The sequence below is a fragment of the Aotus nancymaae genome, unplaced genomic scaffold (genome assembly GCF_030222135.1).
Source record: "Aotus nancymaae isolate 86718 unplaced genomic scaffold, 86718_ANA_hifiasm-v0.15.2.pri h1tg000033l, whole genome shotgun sequence".
NCBI lineage: Eukaryota > Metazoa > Chordata > Mammalia > Primates > Aotidae > Aotus > Aotus nancymaae.
Genome location: NW_026988447.1, coordinates 48,535,407 through 48,552,215, shown reverse-complemented (window position 1 = coordinate 48,552,215; position 16,809 = coordinate 48,535,407). Strand labels below are relative to the sequence as shown.

Below are 16,809 nucleotides of genomic sequence, written 5' to 3'. Positions count from 1 at the left end.
AACATAATACCATAAAAACCCTAGATGAATACCTAGGCAAAACCATTCAGGACATAGGCATAGGCAAGGACTTCATGACTAAAACACCAAAAGCATTGGCAACAAAAGCCAAAATAGACAAATGGGAACTAATTAAACTCCAGACCTTCCGTACAACAAAAGATAATCATTAGAGTGAACCAGCAAACAACAGAATGGGAAAAAATTTTTGCAATCTACCCATCTGACAAAGGGCTAATATCCAGAATCTACAAAGAACTAAAACAGATTTATAAGAAAAAAACAAACAAACCCATTCAAAAGTAGGCGAAAGACATGAATATACACTTTTCAAAAGAAGACATATATAAGGCCAACAAACATATGAAAAAATGCCCATCATCACTGGTCATTAGAGAAATGCAATTCAAAACCATATTGAGATACTATCTTATGCCAGTTAGAATGACATTCATTAAAAAAATCTGGAAACAACAGATGCTGGAGAAGATGTGAAGAAATAGGAACACTTTTACACTGTTGGTGGGAGTGTAAATTAGTTCAATCATTGTGGAAGACAGTGTGATGATTCCTCAAGGATCTAGAACTAGAAATACCATTTGACAATCCCATTACTGGGTATATACCCAAAAGATTATATATCATTTTATTATAAAGACACATGCACAGGTATGTTCATTGTGGCACTGTTCACAATAGTAAAGACCTGGAACCAACCCAAATGCCCATCCAGTGCATGCTGCATACTCAATATCATAAACTAAAATTAAATGAGATAAATATGAATAAGAAGAATTTGCAGTTTATTTAAAACTATAAATTCCTTTTTCAAATGAATATCCCATTTATCTTTATAACAAAAATATATAATTTAGGAAAAAAAATTTAAATAAAATTATAAAGTGTGATGCTTTACATTATACTGACTTCAAATTAAATTGTTTAAATTAGTATCTGTTTCGTATCAAGTAGAAAAAAACGTGTATGAAAATCAGGAATAAAAAACACAGGAAAACCAGTATGCTATTACTAAGGATTCTAAACATATTATGCTAAGCAAATAAAATTTTTAAATTACATAAGATTTCTAAAGAATATAATAGCATATTCTGCCAGGTGCAGTGGCTCATGCCTCTAATCCCAGCACTTTGGGAGGCCGAGACAGGCGGATCATCTGAGATGGGAGTTCGAGATCAGCCTGACCAAATGGAGAAACCCCATCTCTACTAAAAATACAAAAAATTAGCCTGGCGTGGTAGTGCATGCCTGTAATCTCAGCTACCTAGGAGGCTGAGGTAGAAGAATCGCTTGAATCTAGGAGGCAGAGGTTGCAGTGAGCCAAGATAGTGCCATTGCACTTTGGCTGGGCAACAAGAGCAAAACTTAATCTCAAAAAAAAAAAAAAAAAAACATATTTTATAGTATAGTATAATTTATGTATTTTTCTGCAAAAAAAATGGCCATTTATTTAGAAATTTAATATTCTATGTAAGAAAATAGTATTTTTTTGCTGAAAAGAACAACCCATTTATTTTTTCAGTGTAGTGTTATACATGACTTTGTACTCCATAATGAAAATAAATGAATGTATTCGTTAATATAACTAATGTGCTTGCATCAGCCTCTAGGTCTATTGCTAACATTATAATGCAAGATCATAATGTGACTAAAAATTTACTGCTTCATACATGTCCATGAATGAAGTAATCAGATTCACATATATGTAGATTTAAATCAGAGTAATTGTAACAATTTTTTTAAATGAAATCGATTAACTCCTTTTTTCATATTGCCAGTCTTTCTTCCATCTGTGCAAAAAAAAAAAAAAAAAAAATGAATTGGTGTCATAAATCTAGAGGCAGCCAAAAATACAAGCCCACATATAACATCCTACTTATGCAAATAGTGCATCTGCTGCTATATGAGCAGGCCAAAGAATATCTCCAACTAGACTCATACACCCACAATACTGTGAGAATTAAATCAATCAAAACCACATTCTACTAGAAATATATTTTTAAAGACTTAATATATTCATGCAATATAATTATGTACAAACTGCTTATGAAGTTGTTTTAATTACCCAGCACACATAAATGCCAACTAATATTTGACCTTTCAATAGCTGATTGTCTATAAAAACCTTTCCCAAAAAAATCTATCAGTAGAATTTTGTTTTTTAAATACATTTTAACTATTAAATATATTAACTTTTTTCACAACTATGTTAAAACCTTTCCATATTTAACTACCAAAATTGCAAATAAAATCCAGTAGTAAAATATGAGTTTTTCTTATATTTAAATATTTTATGGAATAAATTTCTTTCTTGTACATAAGAAAATCTTGGTGACAAATGTAGTATGTTTCATTTTAATTTTTATTAATAATATTATAAGTAATATTTAAGATATAAATATAAACATGATTTCATTGTTTTAAATTTTATTTTACATGTTATCACAACCATAGTAGGAAGAAAAAAAAATCAACTATTTAATTTTATTTTTATCATGTGGCAAAAGAGAAACACGGTTCAGTAAATGATATGGTCTACAATCTAAGCAAGGGCTTAAACTATAATGTGTGATGCCTCTACATATCTATATTCAGTGTTTGAAAATTTGCTTATGCACTTACTTAATAACAACAAACTGATTACTGACTGCCAATTAATAATAAGCAATACATTATTCATGGGAGAATCAAATTCTAGCGCTTACTTGGTCATGAACACTGTTTAGTAGCAAACTATAAGAATAATCACAAAATTATATAATTTCTGTAATTCCATTGATGCTCTTTACTTCCCTCTCTCCCTCCCTCCCTTCTTTCTTTCTCTCTCTCTCTTTTTTTCTCTCTCTCTTCCTTTCTTTCTTTCTTTCAAGTTTCACTGTTGTCACCCAGGCTGGAGTCCAATGGTACCATCTCAGCTCACTGCAACCTATGCCTCCCAGAGTCAAGGCATTCTGCTGCCTCAGCCTCCCGAGTAGCAAGTAGCTGGAACTACAGGCCCGTGCCTGGCTAACTTCTTGTATTTTTAGTAGAGACGGGATTGGCTAGGCTGATCTGGAACTCCTGACCTCAGGTGATCCGCCTGACTCAGCCTCCCAAAGTGCTGGGATTACAGGTGTGAGTCACCTTATCTGGCCTTGACTTTCTTCTAGAAACTGATTTATATTTCTCTATATAAAGTTACTAGATTGTTTACTATGATTGTTCCTTTTCTTTTTTGTTTTGAGACGGAGTCTCGCTCTGTTGCCTGGCTGGAGTGCAGTGGAGCGATCATCACTCACAGCAACCTCCACCTCCTAGGTTGAAGCGATTCTCCTGCCTCAGCCTACTGAGTAGCTGGGACTACAGGTGTGTACCACCATGGCCAAATAATTTTTGTATTTTTAGTAGAGATGGGGTTTCGCCATGTTGGCCAGGATGGTCTTGATCTCTTGACCTCGTGATCTGCCTGCCTCCGCCTCCAAAAGTGCTGGGATTACAGGTGTGAGCTAGCACACCCGGCCTGTTCTTAACCTAAGAGCATAACAATTTGACATCAATAACTGTGACAAGAGGTTCAGTAGAAAATGCTGTAGTTTTGCACAGAGACAGTATCGTAGCCAATGAGGTTTATCCGAGGCGCGATTATTGCTAATTGAAAATGCTGTAAAGGTAAGGATGTGGAAGTAGATATACTTTGAAAAATGAACAAGAAGCAGAGAGAAGTGTAGTTTTCCCCTGTGGGTAACCCCCCCATATAGGCACCGAGGATTTAAGGGAAAAACAGTTATACCAGGACAAGAATCCATGGTTTCTTGTCAGCGTTCAGTATTGTAAAGATATCCACTGTATGGCAGGCTTGGGGCAACAGCCACTCCTCCTGACAAAGGAGTTGTAGGACCTTGCGTCCAGTTCTTGTGGAAGGCTGCCCTCAGATCGGCAATCCCTCAAGCATCCAAGGGCTCAAAACCCCTCCAGATAATCGCACCTTGGTGACTGTGAACTATATCATGTCTTGTTACTGTGCTAGCTCAAAAGCATCCTCCTGTATAACTCATTGAAAGCTGCCAGCAGGTGGCGGTAGACCCTGACAGCTCTGTCACTGCTGTGTGACTTAAGCATCCTCCTATAGATATTCTTAGAAGTAGCATGCCCATAGAGGTATTGCACACTGCACCCTCTTCACTGCACACGGCCCACCTCCATGCCTCAATGATCTAATGGGGGTGGACCCCTTGTTTTATTGCTCACAACCCTATCACTATCCTTAAAGATGACTTCACTTACTACCCCGCCCCCTAACCTAGACCCAATAAATACAGACGCTTCTGAACATTTGGGGCCTCGCCTGTCTCCGCTTATAGGTGGTATGGCTCCCCCTGAGCCCAGCTGTGCTTTTTTTTACTTCTGTGTCCTGTCTCTTTCTCAGATCTTGCACTTCAGCACAGCATAGGGGACACCCCATGACCCTGTGGGGCCCTTAGCCCTACATTCCCCTCACTACAAACTAGGATATATTTCCATATATTATTCTCATATGTATTTCCATGTATTATGTAGCTTATACTTTTCAGGGTTCAAAATTCAAAAGTTACTCCATGATATATTATGGAAAGTTCCCTTCCCAGTTCCTCACACAGATATCTTATTGCATCTAAAGGCAAACAATTTTACTAAGTTTTTTAAAAGAAATAGAATTTTGGAGATATATATATCCAAGTAAATTCATTTTTTCTTTTCCTTCTTTTTATTATACAAATGACATAATATAGTTCAATATTGGGAATATTTTTCATTTTTATAAATTGGCATTTATCTTATAAATCAATTGGCATGAATATATAAATACATCTATCATCACTATTGTTCATTTATACAGATCCATAGAAGCTGTATGCATGATGTATGATGTCCAAGAGCTTCTGTTTTCAGTTCATGCAAAACGTAGTTGCAAAAGCCAGAAACTACAGATGATGCCTTCATCTGAGTCAGAATTATCTCTTAACTAAGCAATTCAAATAGGCTCTTATTTTTTCTCCATCTTTGCTCCCAAGAAAATCCATTTTCCTAGTCAGTTAGTGATGCAGAATTCTAAAACAATCATGTCACTTCGATGCTTCAAGTCATAGCCTGGCTTCTCATTTTTATCTGCTTGCAACTTCCATCTCATCATCTACTATTTTGTCCTCTCCCCAACCTGCAGCTACAAGGACTATATTTATACTTAGTTGTTATGTAGTAAGCCCCTACTAGTGTATCATGATATGTTTTAGATGCTTGGGTCACTGAAGAACATATACACAAAAAAGGCTCTACTTTTTTTTTTTTTTGAGAAGGAGTCTTGCTGTGTCGTTCAAGCGATTTTCTTGCCTCAGTCCCAGTAGCTGGGACTGCTTTTAATGATGTATGTATTCATACAGAGAAAGCCAAAAATAATCTAATATAAAGATTATTATTAGATGATAAGTGCAAAGAATGAGAATAAATATGGTTAAAGATGTATTGTTCACAGGTTGTCAAAGGAAATTCATGTAGGTTTTGAGGCTGAGCATTCTAGGCTGACAACAAAGAAGCAACAAAGATTCTGAGACAGAAACATGTTTTGTTTAATAAAGAAATAAAGCCCACTGAATTTGAAAAGCGACTGTGGGTTGGTGTGGGGACAAGGATGAAAGTAGGGAGCATATTAGGAGGCTACTGATGAAAGAAAAAAAGAAACTGGTGAAAACATTGGTGTCATGAATGCACACAAGCAGTGAAGTTTATGAATTATGGTTGTGTTTGTTGATGGTTGCATTTGCTACTGAGGTGTAAGAAATGGTGGAGTAAAGATGACATGAAGATTCTGAACCTGAGCACATAGAAGTTCCAGCAATTAAAGCAATATAGAAAGAGTATGCTTTTGAGTTTCAGATTTATTTTTTAAGGGGAAGCAGTGCAGGAGCACAGTTCAGTATTAGATGGCTATTAATTATTTAAATAGAGTCAAAAATAAAGTTGAATACATGAGTAGAAATTTCATGGAGAGATCCGAGGATTTTTGGAAATCCTCAGAATAGAGATGACATTTATTGACACGGGACTGGATGTTTCTTTTATGTGCTTAATAAAAGGCGTTGGATGTTATCCAGGACGTATTTCTTCCTCTGAAAGTATACCTTCCCTGGAGCTTCAACTAAATGCTTTAGGTCCTCAGTGAGGTCCCTCCACTCTTTCTGTCTAAGAAGAAAATTTAACATCTTCAGGAGTATATGACATCTGGTTCAGGTCTGAGCTCTGTAGTAACTCCACTGTTGTGCTTTGGAAAACTTGTCATGTGCACATGAATAATTTAATCTTAGATTATTAAATTATTGACTTTAATACTGCAAGTTTAACTGACTAAAATAATTAACATCAGAATATCGTCTAAGATTTGTCCTGTTAAAAATCAAGTTTTATCAGAAGCTTAATATGAATTATAAAATTAATGATTTTATTGGGATAGTTTTAGAGATCTGATACTTATTTGTAATTTGCAAATATTCTAAGATGTTGTTTATTATAGAAATTATAAGTGCATATATGGTAGTTAGAAGAGTAGAAATGAATGCAAAATATTAGTGAATTGTTGCAGAATGTTCTGACTTTACTGAATAAATACACAATACATATATACACAAATTTATAGCATCGGAAAGTAATGAAAAGGTTGAATATAAAACAAAGAGCATGAGAGATCCATGTTCTTAAATTATATTAATACTAAAATTTCAGATAACATTGTAGCAACATATATATTACAGAATTATAAATAAATGTAGTCCTTGACATATACCCAGTCTGAGTTGATCGAAGGACATTGGAAGAAACATTAAACAACTAATAGTGTGAGAGAGTCCACTGCAATTTTATAAGTTTCTTCAGTATAGTACCTTTGTTTTCCTACTCATTACAGGATCCAGGGCCATCTGTTTTTAAAATAATACATTGCACATAATGGGAGATCTTTATATAAAGCTTGAATAAATTAAGGAAGAATTAATTAGCAAGCCCATTCCTGTTAAATGTCATTTAAGCAAATCTTTATTCATCAAGACATAATACTTCAAGCTGATATTACATTAAATAGTTCATATTAATGAAACCCTGGAATGTTCCTTTATTTCTGAAATTTAACGTGGCAAAAAATAATTGATTTATACATTATACAAGGTAATATTCTGGTTCATTCTCTGGAACAACTTGCAACTTAGTTGAAAACAGTATGAATGCTAATAAGCATAATTCAAGTGAAAAGACTTAAATTTCATAAGAATTAAGAACTTTTGGTAATTAATATACCAAACCTTTGGTATTTAAAACTGAAAAAAATGTATTCTATTAAGAAAAATAATAAAGGTCAAGATGAGGAAGAATTAAACATACGTAATATTGAGCCCTAATAGATGAGTGATGATAACAGAAAGTATAGCCAGACAAGGCAACAGAACAGTATGGGGTGCTTTCAGGAAGTAGTATTTAATCAGTCTGGCATCCTAACAGTACTGACTATGATTTAGCAACCTTACTTTGCCCTAATGTGAGTGGCTTAATAGAAGGGGCTCAAGTCAGAGGTGGGATACTAGTGAGCAAGTTACTGCTAGAGGCAAGGAGGCAAGAAACAGAAGATTTTGACAACATTAGAGACTTTGTTAATACAAACTAATGGAAAATTTGCAGTAACATAAAATGAAAATCTCTCCAACTTTTAACTTTATAATTGGCAGAGGAGGGGAAGCTATTGAAAATCTTGATGCTTTGAAACTGTATGAGAGGTGTTGTTATAAAGAGAACAAGCTAGGAGAAAAAGGAAAATATATTTTGATGGTAGCTGTTGGATTTAGTTCTGGTTTAAAGTATTTAGACATGAATCTAATCCTGGATTTTAAATAGACCTTTACTGAAAATGCCAAGTGATATTCAGATGCATAAGATTGAACACTACAGCATCTTCTTTCAATAATTTGGTTTACTCACCCTTATATAAAGAATTGAATTTTTCTGTTCTCAAGCCTCCTTTCACCAATTAATATGACTTATGACAAAAAGTGGTGTTTGATATTTTCAACTTTAAAATAAGTCAATTTTCCAGCATGCTTATATATTCGGTTAACTAGGATTCTAATGAAGGACCTATAACTACATATTTAATATTTGGTAAATTTATACAGATGTAACATATAAGTGAAATAAGATTGTGTAAACTAAACAAGAAAATAGACTGAAAACATTGCCTCAAAAAGAACAATTCTTGCTATGCTCTATTTTATATTTATATTTTATTCATGTAAGCTGTTTTCTATCCTGGAAATATCATCCTCCTACTTTCCACCTTCTTTTCACCCTTTACTCTTGTCTTTCAATGCTCAGCTAAAATTAAACTCCTCAAACAGGCTTTCAAAGCCTAGTGTAGAATTATCTCTGTTTTCCTGCTTCATCAGTGTTAACTTTTTATAATTATATGTCTTTTTATATGGCTAAATGTTTATTTCCTAAATCACCAGTAACCTGTACTCCATGAAGTTAGAAATCTAAAATCAACATTGAATTTGGTATTTATTAATAATAAGAATTTAATATATTTTTGCATCAATAAATGAATATAGGTTAACAAACCAGTAAAATATACATTTCACAAAGTGGTAAGTGATTTACTCATCACATACCAATTCTAATTTCAAAGATTATAAAGTATTTGTGGTAAATATTCACAAATTTGTTAGTATATTTTAATTCTTATTTTATAGCTTAGTTTTATTTTTGATAAATACATAAAACTCTCAAAAACTGAATACTTCATTTGCAAGCTGCTCTTATCTAATAATCTTACCTTCATTTCCTTTTTACATCTTCTACCTTAGCAATTGTTATTGCTATTTTTAACAATTTTGCTATTTTTAGTTGGCACAGCCATATTTTGCATCATTCTATTTTGTGCCTATCATATGGAAAAGCAGAAGTGTTATTTGTGACTATTTGAATTTTATAATTAATTTGAACTATCTGAAGTGTGATTTGTTCATGGAGTCATTAGAGAGGCATAATATTATTAAAAGCCAGATGGTGGCACATTTTGCAGCTTAACAGGCAAAAAACCATTTCCTAGTGGAAACATTTTTAAAATGGCTTTGGTTCCCCCGTATGATTATCAATTCAAATAATCTCACTTATTTATTTTCCTACTTTACATGGGACGAGTATATTGATATCTGAAACTCCATTTGAAAAATTTGGGAAAACATTGATCTTTCTGGTAAATAGACTTTACTTATTAAACATACCTTGGATATCTTAATGGAAAACTGAAGGATGTCTCAACTGTATTGCTTGAAAACCAGCAATGCCAAGTTATATTTCTCAATAAATAAAATTATCTTTCTTATTTTACTTTGGCCATTTATTATTTTACTTCATTACAATAGAATTTTCAGTGTTTTATTGTTTGATATCTCAGTAGAACTACATTTGTAATCTTCATTTTTAACTGTGCATTTGTTTAAATATGCCATAGTTGATACACATGAACAAAAAAATTAAATGTTCTAAGTTGCTATCAAATGCAATTCTAAGATTAGATTACTTCAAAGAGTGCACTAATTTGGCAAAATCATAGAAATGTCTCTTTTTAACAAAATATACCACACTGAGGAAAACATGGGTTTTAGAACATTATGTTTTTAACTATTATTATTTTTTTGACACATAGTTTCAGTCTTGTTGCCCAGGCTGGAGTGCAATGGCGTGATCTCGGCTCATTGCAACCTCTGCCTCCCAGGTTCAAGCAATTCTCCTGCCTCAGCCTACCAAATAGCTGGGATTACAGGCATGTGCCACCATGCCGGCTAATTTTGTATTTTTAGTAGAGACGGGGTGTCTCCATGTTGGTCAGGCTGGTCTGGAACTTCAGACTTCAGGTGATCTGCCCGCCTCAGCCTCCCGAAGTGCCAGAATTATAGGCGTGAGCCACCACACCTAGCTTTAGAACATTATTATAAGTGTTATAGATATGGTCTGAGAAAAAGGCTATTTTATTCAAGAAAAAAATTTGAAAGTACTATTCAGCATTAAAAAAGAATAAACTATTGTTTCATACTACAATTGCGATAAATCTCAAAATAAGTATACTAGATGAAAGAAACAAGGCAACAAGAGTGCATACTGCATGAAATAATTTATATAGAACTCTAGAAAATGCAAAGTAGGCCGGGCGCGGTGGCTCACGCCTGTAATCCCAGCACTTTGGGAGGCCGAGGCGGGTGGATCACGAGGTCAAGAGATCGAAACCATCCTGGTCAGCATGGTGAAACCTCGTCTCTACTAAAAATACAAAAAATTAGCTGGGCATGGTGGCGCATGCCTGTAATCCCAGCTACTCAGGAGGCTGAGGCAGGAGAATTGCCTGAACCCAGGAGGCGGAGGTTGCGGTGAGCCGAGATCGTGCCATTGAACTCCAGCCTGGGTAACAAGAGCGAAACTCCGTCTCAAAAAAAAAAAAAAAGAAAAAAGAAAAAAAAAGAAAATGCAAAGTAATCTATATAATCAATGAAAACACACCAGCGGTTAAATGAGAAGGAGATTTTTGGGAGGGAGAGAGGAATTTAAAAAGGTCTTGTTGGAGAACTAGATATGTTCACTATTTTAATTCTGCTGATAGAATTATGAGTATATCCACATGTCAAAGTGTATCAAATTATACCCTTCAAATATGTACAGATTTATTATATTGACAGGGGAGAGCCCCTCCCCATCTCCCTCCTCACAGGTCTCCACCTCCTCCCTCCAAATGAGAAGGAGGGTAAAGAGATATAAAATGCCGAAGAGCTTAAATCCCTGGTCAGGCAACTTGTTGATACCACTGACCAGACCGTAAAGAGGCCCAAGGACTGGGAAAATAACTCCCTTTTCCGTTCCCAGAGCCTCTGCTATCTATAAGCCTTGAAATACTACCAGCCGGAGCCTGGCACTGGATCATATCCTCCATGTTTGCATGACCCAGGCCCCCTTCTGAAAATACATCTATCAACTAATGATTTACTGCCTTTGTCTTGTTTCTGTAAGCCCTCTCCCCTGCCTGTTTCCGTTCTCGCTGCATGTGAACTAGCAAATCAGTAAAGCCAAAGATTGTGAGGTCAAATGTCCAACCAATGGACAATAACACAGTTTCAACTCTGCACCCCTTTAGAGTTGTAAACCCTTAAAAAGGGAAAGAAGCTGTTTCTTGGAGAGCCTGGTGTTCAAAGCATTAGCCTCCCACAGCTCCTGGCCAAATAAAAAGCCATTTCCTTTCTCAGTTCGGTGTTTGAGAGGTTTGTTCCCCACCAATCCTCCTACAACATTTCAATTATAACAGTACAGCTGTTAAATAGATTGAAAACTACCACTATTAATTAATAAACAAATGTTCACTGAAAAGTAAGTTTACATTGCTGTGAGCACTGATTGACGAATCGTGTTAAACAGTTTTGTAGCACTTTAAAAGCATCATCTTGTTTAATACTTATATCACAATATTAACAAAATAGAAACTTAACTGACAATAAGGGGAATAGTTGAAGTTCATGGCCAGGTATCTCTGGAAAAGCTTGATTTATCCATACCTATTTATATTTTCAATTTAAAATATTTCAGAAAAGAGTAACAACTCAAAGTGGCTGAATAGGAGTTTGTTCCCACAAGAACATCAAATTGAACAACTATCCATATATAAAAACACCTTCATAAGAATCAAAAATAAGTGACTGAACACAGCACGTATTCTAACTTCAAATCACTGAAAGAGGCAGTGACAAGAATAGAAAAGACAGTCTTGAATTGCTGACTCCACCTGTTCCCTGTCCCATAGCAGTAGCCACTTGGTGCTGAGAGAATCCATGCACTTAGAAAGAAAGCACAGTGAATGTAGAACTTTGCATTGGAAATCAGCACTTCCTGTCACAGCAGTAAGTAACACTGAGCAGAACTTACTCAACACCTACAGAGGAAGCATTTTTAGACCAGCCCTAGCCAGAGGAGAATCACTCATCCTAGCAGTCAGAGCCTGAGTGCCCTCAAGCCACACCACCATGAGTTATGGGGTTCTAAACCGACTTGAAAGGTAATCTAAGCCACAAGGGCTGCAATTCCTGGGCAAGTTCTGGTGCTGTGCTAGGCTCAAAGCCAGTGTACTTGAGGGGGTATGTGACCTAATGAAACATCAGCCAGCGTGACCAGGGGAGTCCTTGTGTCACCACTCTCCTAAAACCAGGCAGTGCAGCTCAATGCTTTCAGAGAGACTCCTTCCTTCTGCTTGAAGAGAAGAGAGGAAAGAGTAAAGAGGACGTGGTTTTAAAATTTAGATACCAGTTCAGACACAGTAGGATAGGGCAATAGGAAGAGTCCTGAGACCTCTGTTGCAGGTTCTAGATTTAGGATGACACTTCTAACCACACCCTGGGTCAGAAATCCAGACAGGATTCATCATCTTCTAACTAAGGAGCTCTTGGCCCCCGAATAGCCAGCATTGGTAACCAGGCAGCACTAATCATGGGCCTTTGTTGGGACTCAAGCACGTGCTGACTTTGAGTGTGACCCAGCACGTTCCCAGCTGTGGTGATTATGGGAAGGGACTTCTGATTGAGAAAAGGAAAGGGAATAGCGAAGGAGAAGGAAGACTAAAGGAGAAACTTGGCCACAAAAGAGCACCAAGTGGGCACTTGGGGTCCCCAATTCCAGACCTTGGCACTTGGTTGGCATTTCTGGACCTGCTATGAACCAAAGATGAGTTCACTTTCCTGAAGGGAGAGTCGCAGACCTGGGAGCATTCACCACAAGCTGAATAAAGAGTCCCGGGCCGGGCGCGGTGGCTCACGCCTGTAATCCCAGCACTTTGGGAGGCCGAGGCGAGTGGATCACGAGGTCAAGAGATCGAGACCATCCTGGTCAACATGGTGAAATCCCGTCTCTGCTAAAAATACAAAAAATTAGCTGGGCACGGTGGCGCGTGCCTGTAATCCCAGCTACTCAGGAGGCTGAGGCAGGAGAATTGCCTGAACCCAGGCGGCGGAGGTTGCGGTGAGCCGAGATCGCGCCATTGCACTCCAGCCTGGGTAACAAGAGCGAAACTCCGTCTCCAAAAAAAAAAAAAAAAAGAGTCCCTAGGCCTTGAGTGAACATCAGTGGTAGTCCAGCAGTACTTTCAGTGAGCTTAGGGCAGTGGTGGCCATGGGAGGGAGTGTGCTACTTGTGGAAAGAGAGGAATGAGTGAGAAAGACTTTCTCTTGTGTCTTGGATGCTAGCTCAGCTGTAGTAGAATGGAGCAAAAGGTAGATCCATAAGGTTTTGGACTCTAGGCCCTGACTCCCCAAAGGCATCTCTGGACCAACACAGAGCCAGGGGGAATTCACTGCCCTGAAAGGAAATGGACAAGCCTCGCTTGCATTGCCACCTGCTGACTGTAGAGAAACAGGGCCTTGAACAAACATAGGCAGTAGCCAAGCAGTGATTTCCATGGGCCTTGGGTGAGAACCAGTACCATGCTGGCTTCATCTCTGATCCAAAACTGTCTCAGTGGTGGTGGCCACAGGAATGGCGTGTCACTCCTCTTCCAGATCCAGGCAGTTTAACACAAAGAGAGACTCCCCATTTGTTTGGAAGAAAGTAAGAGAAGAGAATCAGAGTCTCTGCCTTGCAATCGTAAGAGCTTAGGTGAGCTAAGGCAGTAAAGAGACACATCATTACTGGGCTTGGAGTGCTCCTGATTTTGATATGGCTGCAGTGACCAAAAACTATTATAACAACACTAAAGTCCCCTCCCCCACCCTTTTTTCTAAGACAAAGTCTTACTCTGTTACCCAGACTGGAGTGCAGTGGTGCAGTCTGTTCACTGATACCTCTGCCTCCCAGGTTCAAGGAATTCTCCTTCCTCAGCCTCCCAGGTAGCTGGGACTACAGGCATACACCACCACACCTGGCTAATTTTTGCATTTTTAGTAGAGAAAATGTTTTGCTATGTTGGCTAGTCTGGTGTCGAACTCCTGACCTCAAGTGATCTACCTGCCTCGGCCTCCCAAAGTGCTGAGATTGCAAGCATGATCCACTGCAGCCAGCACCAAGTCCCTCTGAATACCTGGAAAGCCTTCCAAAGAAGGATGGGTATAGATCATTCAATTATTCAACTGAATATTCCCATATCTAATGTAGTTTGTTCTCTCATATAATTATAACATAAAATTGAATTAAATATTACTTGATTAAATATTAATTGTATTAAAATATTGGGAAAGCTAAAGTTTACTTATTTGAATAGATGTAATTAATCAACCCTTAACTAGCCTGATCAAAAGAAAAAGAGAGAAGAGAGTACAAATTGAAAATATCAGGATTGGACAGTGAAAGATGTTATCACCAGAGATCTTACAGATTTTAAAAAGACATTAAGAGAATAATAAAAAAAAAACTTAATAACTTACATGAAGTAAAGTTTTTGAAAAATAACTTGCCCAAACTGACACAATATGAAACAGATAACCTGAATACCCTAACAACTGTTAAATCAATAAAATTCACCACCACCTTCCCACAAAGAGAAGTCTAACACAGATTGTTTCATTGCTTTCAAGTGGACATGGAACATTCTCCAAAATCAATTTTATTACTGGTCATAAAACAAATGTGAATCAATGTAAAGGAATTAAAGCATACACATATATTATTGGGCAAGCTTAGAATTACATTGGAAATTAATAATTTAAAGTATGTCTAATACAATTTAAAAAAACTCTATGAAGATTTATGGTGACAAGAAAAATCATAATGAAACATTTTTTAGTGAAATGATATGAATTCGACAAAGCAATATTTGTGGGATACAGATATAGCTATGCTAGAAAAATATTTCAGAAAAGTAAAAAGATTAACAATCAACTATAAAAGATTTCAACTTAATATACTAGAAAATGAAAAAAAAAATCAAAGCAAAGCAAATAGAAGGAAATCCTAAAGATTTGAGCAGAAATAAATTAAGAAGTTGACTACCAATAGTACAGAAGGTAGAATTCTAAGGACACTAATACTCCTATGTTCTGGTGCGCATGCCATGGAAAAAGTTTATAGACTAGAAAATGACAAAATAAAACAGATAAATTCATTTTTATATACAAATTATGTTGCTTTTTACTCAGGTAAAGATAAATAATAAAAAAGTACACCCAATATGGGTCCATTAGTACTATGCCGTCCTACAGTACTATTAAATATTTAGAATATATACAATGAATAAACAACCAACAGTGAACACCTGGATTTTCAAACACTTTGTTTTAGAAAAACAACGTGTGTTATTTATTTAACTGTTTCATTTCATTCCAGGTCAGTGGAGAAACAATCATTTTTCATTAAAATAGATTTATCCTTAATTTACTATTTTTTTGGGTGTAAGCAAGAAAATAGAAGCTTAAGAATATTGAAAAATATGATTTTTCCTTTTTTTCTCAAAGATGAGAGTACTTATGATTCTGACAGTTAAATAAAAAGTAAGAATAGAATAATATTTTCTTGATAATATTAGAAAGTCACATTAAAAGATAACTATAATTAAATTTAGATTAATTGTATTATCATGTTTATCTCATATTGGATTTAAATATATTTGAAAGGAAATAAAATTCAAATCATATAATTTAATTACTAAATTCCTTGAGTAAAAGTGATATAGTATTTTTAATTGCTCTAGAAAATAATAATGGTCTGAATATGAAGCTTTGAGATCTAATTAACTTTAATAAAGATACTTTATAATTGTTTTAGAATTTTCAAAGATGTTTAAACTTTTTTTTTCAGAATGAGTTCAGGAAGTTTGTTAAGTTTTAGGAGATTAATTGTAGTGGTGATTTTTTTTTTTTTAATTTTAGATTAAGGCTTCACATGCACAGGTTTGTGAAATGGGTGTATTGTGTGATGCTCTGTGTGGGATTTTGGTGAACCCATCAAATAGTTCTATGTTCAAATAGTGAACATAGTACTCAATAGGGAGTTTTCAACACTTGCTCTGCTTCTTCCCACCTACTTTTTGGAGTCCCCAGTGTCTATTATTTACAATTTTATTTTTATGTGTATCTAGTCTTTACTTCTCACTTATAACTAGAACATGTGTGGTTCGATTTTCTATTTCTGCTTCAAGTTACTTAGGATAATGGTCTCCAATGGCATCTATGTTGCTGTAAAGGGCATATTTTCATTCTTTTTTATGACTGCATAGTATTACATGGTGTATGTATCATGTTCTTTTTATCCAATCCACCATTGAGGGTCACAGATTTATTCCGTGTCTTTGCTACTATGAATAGTACTGCAATAAACATATGAGTACAGGTGCCTTGATAAATCCCCATACTGTTTTTAATGGACACTGTAATAATTTACATTGCCACCAACAGTGTATTAACATTCCCTTTTCTCCATTTCCTTGCTAACGTATATTGATTCTTGGTTTATTAATAATAGCCATCTGCCTGGTGTGAGATAGCATATCTTCGTGGTTTTATTTTTTTCTTCTTGTATATACTTCTAATATATCTTGTGGTCTTAGCTTGTATTTCTCTGATGATTACTGATGTTGAGCATTTTTTCATGTTTTTTGGTCACTTCTACGTATTCTCTTGAGACACATCTGTTCATGTCCTTTGCCCACTATTTATGCGGTTATTCATTTTATTTTCTTGTTCTTTTGTAAGTTTCTTATAGGGCTGGTGATGAGGAATAGGGACACCATAAATAAAAGATAAACTGCCAGATTTGTCGGCAGAAAAATAAAACCTA

The 16,809-nt window shown here is 35.8% G+C and overlaps 1 pseudogene; it reads left to right on the top strand.

Moving 5' to 3' along the window:
* Positions 1–3,588: 3,588 nt before the first annotated feature.
* Positions 3,589–3,658, top strand: LOC135277905 (U4 spliceosomal RNA; annotated as a pseudogene).
* Positions 3,659–16,809: the final 13,151 nt, after the last annotated feature.